Source organism: Protopterus annectens, chromosome 8.part0 (genome assembly GCF_019279795.1).
Source record: "Protopterus annectens isolate FY-2018-M chromosome 8.part0, PAN1.0, whole genome shotgun sequence".
Lineage (NCBI taxonomy): Eukaryota > Metazoa > Chordata > Ceratodontiformes > Protopteridae > Protopterus > Protopterus annectens.
In genome coordinates, this window is record NC_056741.1 from 948,031,813 (window position 1) to 948,046,846 (window position 15,034).

Consider the following 15,034-nt stretch of genomic DNA (forward strand, 5'->3'; position numbering starts at 1 on the left):
GGGGGGTGCAGTGGGGCTTGCCTCCCTGCTTGTATGTAGGTTTGTGTGTTTGTGTGTGTATGGGGCAGGTGTGTGTATGTGTATGTGTGTGGTGTATGGTTAGTGTAGGATTCGCAATTTTAAAATTCACTCTTCTGAGATTTTGGGATTGTAAGGTTTCGGCTTTATGATCTCGAAATTCTGAAATTCGATATTTTAGGATTTCGGGATTATAAAGTGAACCGATATACATATATATATATATATATATATATATATATATATATATATATATATATATATATATATATATCTATGGGTCTACATGATAACGCCGACACGCCAAAACACCGACAATGAAATAACTGACACCACAAATCCGAAAGTTCAGAAACACGAAACTTCACATGCCCGACAAACCCCTTTCCCGACAATCAACAAAACAAATACCTTTTCCGAAAAACACACATAACACAAGCACACCAACAACCTTACAAACCTACACTAAACCTTGCATACACAACTATCTATGCACTAACCTTAACCCAAACCCTAACCCTACTTCGCACACTTACCTTACCCACATCCTAACCCTAACTCACTTAATCTGCCCCTAACCCTTAAGTCTGTCACTATTGCACACTTACCTTACCCGCACCCTAACCCTAACTCACTTAATCCACCTCTAAACCTAAAGTCCGTCACTATCGCACACTTACCTGACCCGCACCCCAACCCTAATGTCCGTCACTATCACACACTTACCTTACCCACACCCTGACCCTGACATCTGTCCCTATCGCACACATACTTTAACATGTCGGTGTTCTCAGCACTGGGATTTTCAACTGTTGGTCTTCTCCGTTGTTGATCTTCCGGTGTCGGTTATCTCGTTGTTGTTCTTCTCAGCTTTCGGCATTATCAGGTAGACCTCTATATATATAGATATATATATATATATATATATATATATATATATATATATATATATATATATATATATGTATGTACTGTATATACACACCAGGATTAATATTGTTATACTAATGATTGGGTCTTGTTGTCAATCACTAATGTGCAGGTCTGGGGAAGTTGCAATAAAGATTGAGATTGCACTGTATTGGCGATTTCATGTTTCCTTTATATGTGCAATCTCAGAGTTGGTATATATAAGTAGCGGGGAGGTGTGGGGAGTGCAGGGGGGATCTTACCCTCATACAAAAAAAAAACAAGTTATTTGTGATTTGTTACTCTCATATGTACTTCATTTTTGTATAATTCCAAGGCTTTGTAATCACTGTTGTGTGAGGTGGGGACAAAACAGGCAGAATTTAATTAGGAAACTTATGTATCTGATAACAAGATTTAGCATTTATCCCACAGCTGTCCCTGAAGGTGCCACCTTGTAGTCTCATCCAAATGCCACTGGATGTTTCCTGTTTCACTATTTAAAATGGAGTTTTATAAAATGAGATAAGCAGCTAGTAAGAAAAATGATAGCTATGTTTAGTAGGGAGTTCTGTCTTTGCTTGAGGACTCCAACAGGTAAAACTGGAGGTGATACTGTACATGAAGTGAAAAAATATACAGATATTTGTTGAACGAGTAAGGATAACTTAAGTAAAGGAAAAACATGAAGGTCTTTGAGGTTGACCTCATAGCAGGTTATACTGCAGTGCAGACTTAAATGGAAAGCACTAGACATGAAATAGATGGTGCCTTGGATAAGAAATTTTTTAAAGAGCCGCTTAAGGAATACCTTTTTAACAGTTCTCCTGAATGCCCAAAGATTCTAGCAGTGATACTGCATTAGCAAATGACACAAAGAATTATATCAGGACTATGACCCAAGGATGGAAGTTTATAATGAAAGATGTGATAGTGATATCAAAGAAATTTAGACTGAGACTAAATGAGGGTCATTGAGAAAGGTATTCTGCAATACTTATGGGATGAATAGATCTCAAAAGTAACAGTATATTAGAAAAGTACACTGATAGCTCTGATGTGCACAGAGGAATTGTGGGAAATAATGAAAGGACATGATCCAGGATCTATGGAGACATAGCAAAGACACTGTGGCATCCACTATGTGACTAAAATCGCAAGCATGAAAACAAGTGATTGTTGCAACATTGCTAAAGGAAGGTGAAGATCTGAGTGTGCCATCTCCTTAGAGTCCAAAATTTTAATACTCAGTTATAGCTGTGTATTATTTATATTTATCATAGCTGCTAGTGTGGCCAAATGAATGTCAGACTTAATTATGAATAATCAGTGTGGTTTTGTGGGAGGGCATCAGGCATCCAATAATATGTTAAAAACAGGGCTGTTAGTGATGGAGGCAATAAGAATGAAGTAGAAATGCTAAATTCACATGCAGAAAAGGTATTAAAATAGTGGAATTGTACTATCTAATGAGGGTATTGCTTGCCTTTGCAGTTACAGGAGAATCTGTAGATGTAACTATGGTAATATACAACGTTTTAACAGCAGATAAAAATATGCATGGGTGCTTTTCAACTCCCCTTAAAGATATCAGTGGGGATTTGACATGGGTGTCCATTTTCACTGATTCTATTCACATTATATTCTTATTTATATATTTATTTGAATTTGTTAACCATTTAAGTACAAAACAGTAATAAACACATCTTGAAGTTATACTTTTTATTTATTTTATTTATTTAACATTTGTTTATGGAGAAAGTCCAATTGGGACAGAGACCATTTTCAGTGGAGGCCTGGGGAGAAACACCCCAGACGCACGTCTTTGGTTACAAACATAGAAACATTAATACAACTACAACACCTTACAGTTGATTAGTGTTTTGTCTACGGTTAATATATGATTTTGTATACAGTGGTTTCATTTTATACACAGCTGATACATTTTGTACATCGCTGAAACAAGATTTTCTAAATACTTGTTTTGCACAGAGTACTAATTTTAACTGGTGATTGTACAATATAATCAAAGTAGTGATAAGAAATTTGCTCAGAACAACTAAGATTATACAAGGAGAAAGATAAGCTAGGCAATGAGTGTGTAGAGGAAGAGGAGGACAAGTAAGAGAAGAGATGAAGGTGCATGAAGAAGTCTGTTACAGCTAGTTGAAGAGTTCAGTTTCAAAGGGGTCTCTCATACGTTCTTATGTATAGTAGTCAAACCATTGGCTTCAGTGATCTGAAAAATCTAGCCTGGGGTATAAGGTGGTGGAGAAGGAAGTGACAATATCTTTGTGGATGATGACTGGATATTCCTGAGAAGAGCTGAGCAGCATTCCTTTGTATCTGGAGAAGTCTGTTAATTTTCAGAATGTAGGATAAATAAAACAAGAAACTAGAAATGTCACCATATATTATATTCTGATGCCAAAACTGAGACAAAGAAATTATCTTTATTTTCAAGAAGCCTATAATATTAAATATATGTGAGTTTAATTAGGTGAGACAGTACAGAATTAATTTAATAAAATATGTAAGGAATTAATGAAGCAGATTTTAGGAAATAAAACCTGGTAAAATTTTATATAAACTAGATAGGAAAATCATTTTTTTTTCATGCTGCCTTGCTTTACACATTGTAGTCTCTCCAGGGAATACTCAGAATCTTTTTTAAAGTAATTTAAAAATAGGATAAAATACTTTATTTGGGATGGTCAAAAGCCTAGAATGTCTTGGAAAAACATGCTGGTCAGAGAAGGAAGTGGGTGGATTTAGTGTCTGATTGCATATGTATATCATATGCAGTCCAAATTAAAATGTATTTATTACAGATGAGAACTTATGATGCTAAATGGAAACACTTGATTAGCCTGATGGCAAAATAAGTCAGCGTTCAAAAAAAATATCTTTACGGTCTCAACTGGGGGAGGAATAAGAGCTTACTTATTTTCTGAAACAAACTTTGCATAACATAAAAAAGGTATTGTCAGGATTCAGAATCAAGTCCAGCTGGGAGCAGTAAGACTGTGGTTAAAAGGGCTTTGTAGCATGATCACAAAAAACAGTGATTTAGAGATAAATTTGCTGCAATGTGAAAAGCCTCATTATCAGCTATTAATCAAATCATCAATGACGGGATGCATATAAATATTTATAACGATTTTCTGTGGAGCTAATTTTGTAATAGTTGCTACCATTATACAACAATTAATTTATGGAACAAATGTAATCATCGTTTTCCATGATAACAATTCCAGTTTGAAATGTGCCTTCATAGAGTACTTGGAAATGAGAACGCTGTTCATTGTTTTTAATGTGGACTTTCTTGCTTAGTAGCAATTGATTGGGGTAGGGTGACTATGTCCTGGATGACTGCTGCCTCTAGAGGGGTGAGACAACTCTGGTGGAGCATATTTCATAAATCTAGTGTAGCAATGGCTGCCATTTGTACACCTTTATTTGCAAACCTGGTATTAACAAATTGAGAAGACAAGGTTTTGTATAAAACAGAAGGCTTTAGAAATGTGATTTACTCTAGCTATTACAGGGATGATTTTTATATGGAAATAATCTGAATTGTCATTTTGAGAATGAATTAATTTACTGGATATGTTAACAGATTTTTTTACTTGACATACTGTGCTGCATTCCATATCATTTTTGAATATCACATTATAGTTAGAAAATAAGTTCCAAAATTTATAGAAAAGGGAATTTTGTGAAATCTTGCCTACACACCACAAGTCATTACCCATTGGCTGTTAAACATAATGAAGTTAAAAGTCAACTAGTTAGACTATCAAAGCTGACATTGTCTGACAAAAATTTTTAGATGGAGTCAATGCACTGAAAGGCATATTTTTAGGTAAAGATTATACAAATATTTTATGAAAAGATGTTTTTGAAATAGTAGATGGAAATGAATCACTATAAACCTACTTTACTTATGATCTACAGTTTTCCCAGTAAAAAATGTCTGGATCTATCTTTAAATCCTTGAGCATAATACGGATTGCTCAACTGTGTTTTAGTTTGGTTTGATCTAGAAAAATTTCCAAGGGCTAATTCTAGCTGAAATCAAGTTCAGTTATTAAATGAATCAAAATACCAGGTACCTTGGTTAGATGAGGCTAAAACCTTTTTGGGTTTAGGCCGCAATGTTTATATGACAGAAACTTTTCATGACTGAACCTTCACATGTTCTCAAAGCCCTAATTGTAGTTGATGAGAATTAATAAAGGGTGTGAAATCATGTATGACTGATGCTATGATAAAGAAGTATTTTATTCAGTTAATATGCAACTTCAACCATTGTAAATGAGCTCTGACAAAAATAAATAATGCCTTCAAATTGGTATTATTTTGAAGTCAACCATGTTGTAAGATGAGAAAACTGTAAATGTCCGGAACAGTCAAACAAGTAAAAAATATCACGGACTCTGCTCACAGACTTGTACAATACCAGCACCGTACACAAACTGAAGTTCCAAAATCTCCTTTTAATAATAAATATTTTAAAAATATCTCAAAATAAAATACTTTCTACTGAGTTAAACATATCCACATATTTCATGGTAATAGTATTGACTTATAACTATATATTATATGAGGGTGAATACTACAGGCAGAGAAAGGGGGGTAGCTATGGGGGCGGCTTATGCCCCCATGTTTGCCAACTTGTTTTTATTGGATTGGGAAAATGAATATATACTACAAACAGAGTGGAATGACAGTATTCTATGTTATCTGAGGTTTTTGGATGATATTTATTTGATATGGAAGGACAATGAGTATAAGCTCAATGAGTTCAAAGAATATTTAAATACCAGATGTGATTATTTAGAATTCACTCTCAATGTAGAAAGGAGTTCTATACCTTACCCTGATACCCGGATAACTGTCGCTAAAGAAAGATTTAAATCCAATATTTATAGAAAGGACACCTTAGTGGAATGGAGTTCCGCTGTGGCGACCCCTAACCAGGAAAAGCCGAAAGACACAACAACAACAACAACACCTTTAGTAATGCTTTCTTACAATATTCAAGTTGTCACCCTAGCAGTCAGAAAAGGAGTATTATAAAAAGGCAGTGCATAAGGGCTGCTAGGATGACTTCGGAATATGTGGATTTGATTAATGAATTGGATCTTATAGGAAACATGTTCAAAAACCGAGGATACCCCAAAGGGATGATAGCGGATATTAAGGAATATGTAAAGAAAGAATGGGGGAAAAATATAAGCCCGTCATTGGGACGGGGAAGATTAGAACAGTGGAAGGAAACATGAATAACGAAGACCACGATTCAAAAGAATTCACTAGAGCATGTATTTTACAATATGCACCCCAAGCTAATGACATTAAGAAAATAATAGTTAACAATTGGAACATCTTAAAAACTGACAATAGTGTATTTAAAATGGTGAGCGACGCACCCAAATTTGTATCTAAGAATGGTAGAAATCTAAAGATAGAATTAGAAAGGAAAATTATGTGTAATAATTTCAACTACAAGAGGGCAGGCACTACCAAATGTGGAAAATGTAATCAGTGCCATTTAATTATAAAAGTTCCTTCTTTGGAACTTGAGGACACCAGTAGAAGTGTAGTCAAGTTTCAAAAACGGAATTGTAGGACTTCCCATGTTGTTTATTTGGCAAAGTGTACCAAATGTCCTTGTTAATATGTGGGAAAGACTGATAGATGTCTTAGAAACTGAATTTATGACCATTGCTACAGAATAAGGAAACAGGATACAAAAAATGCACTATGGAGACATTTAGACAGGAACAAACACTGTGACACTTTTAATTTTGGAATACTTGAATGTATAAAAGGGAACCCTAGAGGGGGAAATATTACAAATAAATTGGGTGAGAAACACGTTAGATGGCAGATCAAGCTCAATGCTTCAACGTACCCTGGGCTTAATGATACTATTTTCATTAAACTCATTTTAGATAACAGTGGTTAGTCAGGATAACACTGAAGCACCAGCACTGTGAATGGCACTGTTAGTTAATTATGCATAAAATTTAGTTTTATACAGATTTACATGGTTTTAACTTCACAAATTTTAATACAATCACATTTAGAAAGTAAGATGTTATGAGTGGAATATATGTGGATATGTTTAACTCAGTAGAAAGTATTTTATTTTGAGATATTTTTTAAATATTTTATTATTAAAAGAAGATTTTGGAACTTCAGTTTGTGTACAGTGCTGGTATTGTACAAGTCTGTGAGCAGAGTTTGTGATATTTTTTACTATGTTGTAAGATGAAACACATGTGATATGCAATGATATAAAAAATATATCTCAGAATTTGTTCTGAGATACTGGGAAGATAATTCTGATTGGGATTTGCACAATTATAACATCTTTATTAAACAAGTTACAGAAATAATGTTACTATGAGGTTGACATCAAAATAAGGATATTCCAAGCACTGAGATCCTTGTGTAGATCATTGTGCATACTCATAATATGTTTTTAATAATTTATATTGGTATTTTAGCATACAGTGATTATGACAGCACTGCCTTATGAGACAGACTGAGCAAATTGTTAATAGTTGCTTGGAAAGTAATTTTATATGATAATTACAAAATAAGTTGTAAGAACAGGGCAATATAAAATCACTATAAATATTTATGTAGTGGTATTCCAGTTATGAACATTTTAGAAATCCCAGGCAAAATATTGGATGTGACCAAAATAGGCTACCAGGATGAGAAGCTTATCAAAATAAACTTGTGTTGGAAGTTCTAAAATTTAATTAATTTGATTTTACCTTTTTGAACATGTCTGTTAATGTGTTAGTTATAAATTGTTCTCCAAGTACAATTGTGCACTCTTCTAATGTAAAATTATTACAGGAACATCTACTATTTACTGTTACAAGCTCTGTTATCATAACTGTATTCAGACAGTCACATGATCTTCATGTTTGGATATTGCCTATTGATGCATAGTCTGCCTTTTTATACTTGTATTATTAAAACTGTGATGTTTCTTTGCACCTCTTTTAGAAAATGTTGATTAATGAATACACTACTAATCTATTGCACATATGAAAGATGTTATAGCATTAGCTAGAGTATTGTTTAAAAAAACGCTACTGCTGCAGTGGACAGATTAATTCAAGCATTATAATGGAGACCGATCTGTGCTTTATGAACCTCCAATAGGTAAGTGCATTTTGGGCAGGGGAGGTTTATGTAGTGTAACTGAGAAGACCGCTGGGTCATATTAGATGTAAAGCTCCAAAAGATGTTTTTTTATGATAGAAAACACTGTCTATATAATTTGGAAATGTGGTGTGGCTTTAGGAGGACCCCCAATAGATCTGTAAGAGAAGGTTCAAGGCATTAAGGCCAATGGAGAACTGAACATCACAGTATTATTGCATTCAAGAAGAAAGAAAGAAAGAAAAAAGAAAGAAAAAAAGGCTGTGGTTCACATTTTGCAGGAGTTAGGCCAAATGAATGAAGGCAGGACAATACACAGACCAAGGAAGTAGCTGGTATACACAGATGAACATAATGGAAGTGTTTGTCTACTCTAGCAATTCAGTTTAGAGATTGAATTGTTATTAAAGTAAACTTTGGCTTGTAAGATCACTGGATTCTCAGCATCATTCCTAATGCAGGCTGCTGCTTATTTCCACATGTCATAGCACACTTCTGAGAATATTAAATGCATTTAAAGGAGAGACTTTGTGGGTTTATTTATTTATTGTCATTAAACAAATGTAATTTGACATTTACTATGCATTTCTTGAAAACATTTCAGAAATGAAGACAATTAAAATAATTTTAAGTTGTGTTACCAGTATCTTTAAGCCACACTGAGTTATGGTAATATAGTTCTTTCCCATAACTACTTTCTCCACATAGTTCTTCATTTATTTCCTTGCATACCTTTTATTAAGCACGTAGTTAGAATCTCATCACAGCCAGCAAAGCATCACTAACTTCAACCTGTTGATATTGTTTTGTTGTTCTTGCACTTTCTTGATAAGTATTATTCATCCTGCTAAACAGCCACCTTTGAATTTATTCCAGTTCTCTGCTTTCTGGAGTCTCACAATGTCTCAGCTGCTGACTGATTTTTCCTGAAATAAAATGTACATTAATGTGATTGCAAGTAATAAATGAAGAAGTCAGCTATGTAATGCTTGTGAATGTACCCGAAATGAAAACCAAATTATTCTCAAGTCAGAAAGCAGTAACAGACATGCCAAGAAAAGTTATTTAATGAAATAAATGACATAAATGACATTGCATCCTTTTGGCAACAATATTTTGTAAGTCCCATATGACACTTTTGGTGAATAAAATGTGCCAGGTGACAAAACAACTAGGTTTCGGGACCAAGAGACATTAGTGAAACTGATTACCCTGTATGGAAATTACATGACACAATGCAGTGCAAATAAGACTAGAGACATTTTCAGCACCATGCTACCTAGTTACAACCCATGATCATACACTACTAGTGAAAATTGAAAACAAAAGTCTTGCATTGTTAGGCATTAAGTAACAAACATAGTTTCAATCTTTAACTAATGCTTGATAAAATCTTAATAAGTGGTTTTCATCTCTGTAAATTATATGGAGTGTATAATACTATTCCTGCAGTGAGAGAGGTTTTCAGTGGTGACTAAATATCTCACTAAGACTAGTGATTATTGAGTTGAAGTACATTTCGGGTTAATGCTCAGCTAGGTTGTCTTCTTTAGTATGTGTTTGAGTTGTTTCTACTACAACCACTTGAATTCCAACAACTTGAAGACCACTGTCTTAAAGCTAGGGACTTGAGCATCTTGCAGTTCATAATGTCTGCCAATTGTGATCATACTTGAGTATGAATTTGGGCAAGCAGCTCCTGCACCTTACCCAAACATATTAATTATTTGATTTTGAGTGAGGTAAATGCAGCAGCCATAGGGAAGGAAGAGATGGGAGTATAGTTTAAGGCAGCTATCGGGAAGAGGATTCAGAGTTAGACAGTGGGAGGGTGTTTAGGGGTAGGGAGCAGCATAAGAGTTTTAGGGTTAGGAAGCAGGAAGGGAGTTTAGAGTAAGGAAACAATTTAGAAATTTAGGTTTAGGGAGGGGAGGTTGGAGTTTTAGGTTTAGACAGTGATCAGATACTTTAGTGTTAAGTATATGGAGTGGAGTTTTAGGTTTAGGAAACAATATGCGATTTTAGGTTTAGGGAGGGGAGGTGGACTTTCAGGGTTAGGGAGCAAGAACTTGGGTTAGCAACTGGGTGAGAATTTTAGGGATAGTGTAAGGATGTTGGTAGGACTGTACAGATTAACAGAGTTAGGTGTTGGGAGGGCTAAGCAGTTAAGTAAGACAGAGTTACTGTGAGCTAGAGCTGTTGACTTTTTGAGTAAGTGGCACTGAACAAGTGTGCCATCAGATACTAGCATGTAACCACATGTAGTGGACCCATTTTAGTTGCATTTTAATTATCATATCTGCAAATTCCGTAAGAAAACACTAGGAGTCTAAACATGAAACTGCACTCATTGCAAGCATTCTTACCCTGGAAGATGCTGACATTTGTGCAGTCACAGAAACCTGCGGAGAGCACCCCATCCATACCAGGTTACTCATCCTATTATACATTCAGACTCCAAACCTTGGGCAGCAAAGCAAAAGGAGGTGGCATTGCAATATATATTAATGACACACACACCTCCAGGCTGGTCAAAAAGTATGCTGCACAGGAGACACTCCAGGTACAGTTAACTGTTGACAAGACCCCTATTCAAATCATAGCTATCTACAGGGCCCACTCTACCTACCTGGACATCTTCGAATTTATCAAGATTCAACCCTTTACCCTGATTCTGGGTGACTTTAACTATCCGACCATAGACTGGAAGAACTACTCATGTGAAAACACAAATGCCCAGAGATTCCTTGATTTTGTCAATGCAAATGCCTTGGACCAGCTGGTCAACACCCCCACAAAAGGTGATAATATCTTGGACTTGGTATTAACCAACATGAGTAACTACTGCAGCATCCCTACAGTGTCATCCTCCCTGGTAAGATCCGACCACAAAGCGGTCACTTTCAAAGTCACCATCTCCCCCGACCCTTCCCTCCAGCTAGGGTCAAACAAAAAAACTTCTCCAAACCTGATTACAACCTCCTGAGGGAAGGTATAAACAGCTTCACAGCTCCCTCCCCTCCAAAAGAACTGGCACATATGTCCAAACTTACACCAAAGTACTATACGAGCATTTATTTAGCTGTATGGAATTAGGAATACCCGACAGGACAAAATCATTCTCCTCAAGGAAGAGTAAACTGGTCTGGTGGACATCTGCAATAAATAAACTCTGTAATAAAAGGAAAAATTGCTGTCCAGGACCAAGAAGGAGCAGGTGCCTAATTGGAAGCAATCTCTCCTTAGTATGAACAAGCAAATAAGAACACTTGTGAAATCCTCAAAAGCAAAATTTGAGTCCAAACTGGCCACATTTTCTAAAGACAATCATAATGATTTCTTTATATATGTCCGCAATCTCAAAGGAAGCACTCAGATCTGCTCAGAACTGGTGGTCAAGGACACCAAATACACAGACGCTGTAGACGTAGCCAACCGGATGGTAGACAGGTTTAGTGAAAACTTCACCCCTCTATCCTCCCCATCAGTAAATGAGGACATCCCCAGCACCTACCACCCTCCCCTTATCTCCAGGGAGCAAGTCAACACTGCCATCTCAAAGGTAAAAAAATACAGCTTCCATGGGACCCAATAACATCTCAGGCTGCATCCTACATGAACTCAGGCAGGAACTTGCAGCACCATTAGGCATCTTATTCAACAAAAGACTGAGTACTGGCTTCATCGCAGCTGAGTGGAGGACAGCCACTAACATCTCTTTGGGCAAAGGTGGAGCGTCCACGGATCCAGAAAATTGTAGACCCATCATCCTAACTAGCCTGATCTACAAAGCCATGGAATGGATTACCATGGACATCATTAACAAGGACATTGGCACCCTCCAAACAATCAATCCCACACAGTTTGGTTTTGTCAAGGGGAGGTCATGCCTGTTAAATTTGGTTGACTTCTTTGAGACAGGCACCAAAGCCATGGATAAGGGGAAGACAGTGTACACCATCTACCTTGATCTGGCCAAAGCCTTTGATACTATTTCCCACTCGGGTATAATAGATAAACTGTCTCAACTAGACATCAGTCCATACGTTACCAAATGGGTAGCAAACTGGCTCACTGGTAGACCCCACCTAGTCAAAATAGGGGAAACCACCTCAAGCAGTAGACCTGTAATGAGCGGTGTACCCCAGGGATTGCACTTGGGGCCTATGTTGTTTGGGATATACTTTTTTGAAGTGCAGGTCAAAACCAGTGGGTTATGGCTGACCAAGTTTGCAGATGACTGCAAGCTGGGCATTGTCATCAATTCCTCTAGTGATGTAGACAACCTCCAAGAGGGTATCTCCCAAACAAATGACTGGTGCCTGAAACATGGCCCCAAACTGAATGCCAAAAAATGCATCATCATCATCCCCTTTGGGGAGAGTGATGTCCCCACAAATTATCACATTAATAACAAGATTCTAAGCACACAATCAGTCGTGAGGGATGTGGGCACCCAGGTTGATAGCAAACTGACTTTTGACCACCATATTGCCATTGTACAGAAAGCTTTCTACATGGCCTACCTCATTAGTAAGGGTATCTAATCCAGGGACAAGGAGGTCATAACATCCCTGCATTCTTCTGTTATAAGACCCATTATTGAGTACAATGCCCCTTTTGGCATGTACCTCACAAAGCACATGCAGCAGCTGGAGAGACCACAAAGGTTCCTCACCAGGAGAATCCAAAGACTCAAACATCTACCCTACACAGATATGCTAAAAGCCTTGCCCCTCAACTCAGTCTCATAGACTCTTCAGAGGTGACCTCTGTGGCATACAAAGCAATCTTAGACCCTGCCTTGAAGGGACTGCTGCATATCCACAACTCAGGCTCCACTCAAGTAACCCGCATGCATGACCTCACCTGGTCTGTGGCATCAATAGGACTTGTTGGCAGGACAGATTTGTGACCCAGAGACTCTCCTTTCTGTGGAATAGACTCCCTCTCCGCATCAAGCAGAGAGCTCATTAAGCCTTTTTAAGCACACGCTGGATAACTGGCTGGGGAACAGAAAATACACCCCTGGGATTCCACTTGTGTCCCTGCTGGACAGGGACATTGGATGCTGACTTATCAGAACATGGGCTAAATTCTTGGCTAGGCTTGTAAGGGCCTCAGGGCCAATAGCCTAGAAACTTCTTAAGATCCTATGATCCTATGAAAATATGCTGAAAAGCATTTAAATCATTACTGAGGTAGGACTCTCATATCACCAAGTTTACCAATACGTCTGTCCTTTTGAAGTTCATATTAATACTATTAATAATATTATTTCATGACAATCTATATATTAACGTGGCCAAAGGCATTTTCTCTATTTTTTAATATTTATTTTTTTTGCCATAGGATGAGAACTGATACTTAGTACTCCTTAACTTTGAATATTGACACTGGTCTCTGGTAACTGGTTCACAACAAGAGATCCAAAAAGTAAATTATGAAGCTTACAAGGGACTATAGCATTTGGGGGATCAGAACCCTCCACCTGTGAAATGCCAGTTAAATTTCTCACATCTGTTCACTAAGCAGTTTTTACATGTCATCAATTACTTTTACACACTGGACACTGCCCTGGATTTGAACTGCTGGCTGCCAAACTCACAGTTTCTTGACTTATGGACTAACTAACCATGCTGCAGAAGAACTTACACAACAGTTGTTAAAAAGCACACATTTGAGGGATACCATCAACAGTGTGTGTGACTGAATATGGCCTCTCATAAAAGGGATTATAGCAGTTGGGGGATCAAAACTCTCCACCTGTGAAAGTGACATAACCAAGCTGAATTTCTCATATCACGTGTTCAGGAAACCATTTTGCATGTCATCAATTGCTTTATAATCACTGATACACTGTACACATCACTGCATTTGAACTGCTGCCTGCATAACTCATAGTCATATTCAGGAAGCCATTCTTGCAGGTCACCAGTTGCTTTTTACACATTGATACAATGTACATCGCACCAGATTTGAACTGCTACCTGCCTAACTCACTTCCTCTTGAATTAAGCACTAGCAAACAATGCTTCAGCTGTCAGAAAACATACATTTGAGGGTGTTACCATCACCAGTGTGAAAATGAATAGGACCTTGCTTAAAAGAAAGTGCAACAACTGGGATATCAAAACCTTACACCTGTGAAGGGGTCACAACCAAGTAAATTTCTTAGTCTGCTCACTATGCTACAGAACAAGTTCTGCAACATTTGTCAAACATCATGCAATCAAATGCAACGTATAAGAATTTTAGACAGAAGTACTTGATGTTTCACAACTTTCCAGATACTTGACTGAAAACTTGAATATCACATTGGGGTACACTGAACCAAGGAACTGTTACAGTTAAAACAGTAAGTGTCTTCTCATGATAACAATATTGCTTTCTGTCATGCATTGAGGGTAAGGTAATTCATGTGATAGACAAGATATCATTAACACAGCAGAAGGATATTTCTTCATTTCTTTGCCATATACATGTCACTTACCTTTTCCTAAATATGAATAGTGATGCTGTTTGATGCCAAATGTCGTGCAATAGTAAATGTAGAAAGAGTAATTTGTTTAAGTGTTAAAACCTTTATGTCCATGTTTGTGATGTGAAAAAGGTGTTACTTCAGATGAAATGACATAGTGAGGAATGATATATATATATATATATATATATATATACACTGCATATACACACACACACACACACACACACACACACACATGCATATATATCTGTGTGTGTTTATATATATATATATATATATATATATATATATATATATATATATATATATATATATACATACACCACAGTAATTCCAGCTCACATTGGTTTATAGTGATATAGCAAGTCTGTTTCACTTGAAGGTTTTCCACTTCATAGCATGAGCATGGGAATAGATTATAAACTTCATGAG

The 15,034-nt window shown here is 36.7% G+C and overlaps 1 protein-coding gene across 2 annotated transcripts in view; it reads right to left on the reverse strand.

The window, feature by feature from the left end:
* The window catches only part of LOC122809177, a 519,088-nt gene that overhangs the window by 135,593 nt on the left and 368,461 nt on the right, over positions 1–15,034 (reverse strand). For both annotated transcript variants that reach the window (XM_044080476.1, XM_044080477.1), the window contains exon 2: positions 8,851–9,044. The gene's annotated coding sequence lies outside the window, so the exon portion shown is untranslated. The remainder of the gene's footprint in view (positions 1–8,850; positions 9,045–15,034) is intronic.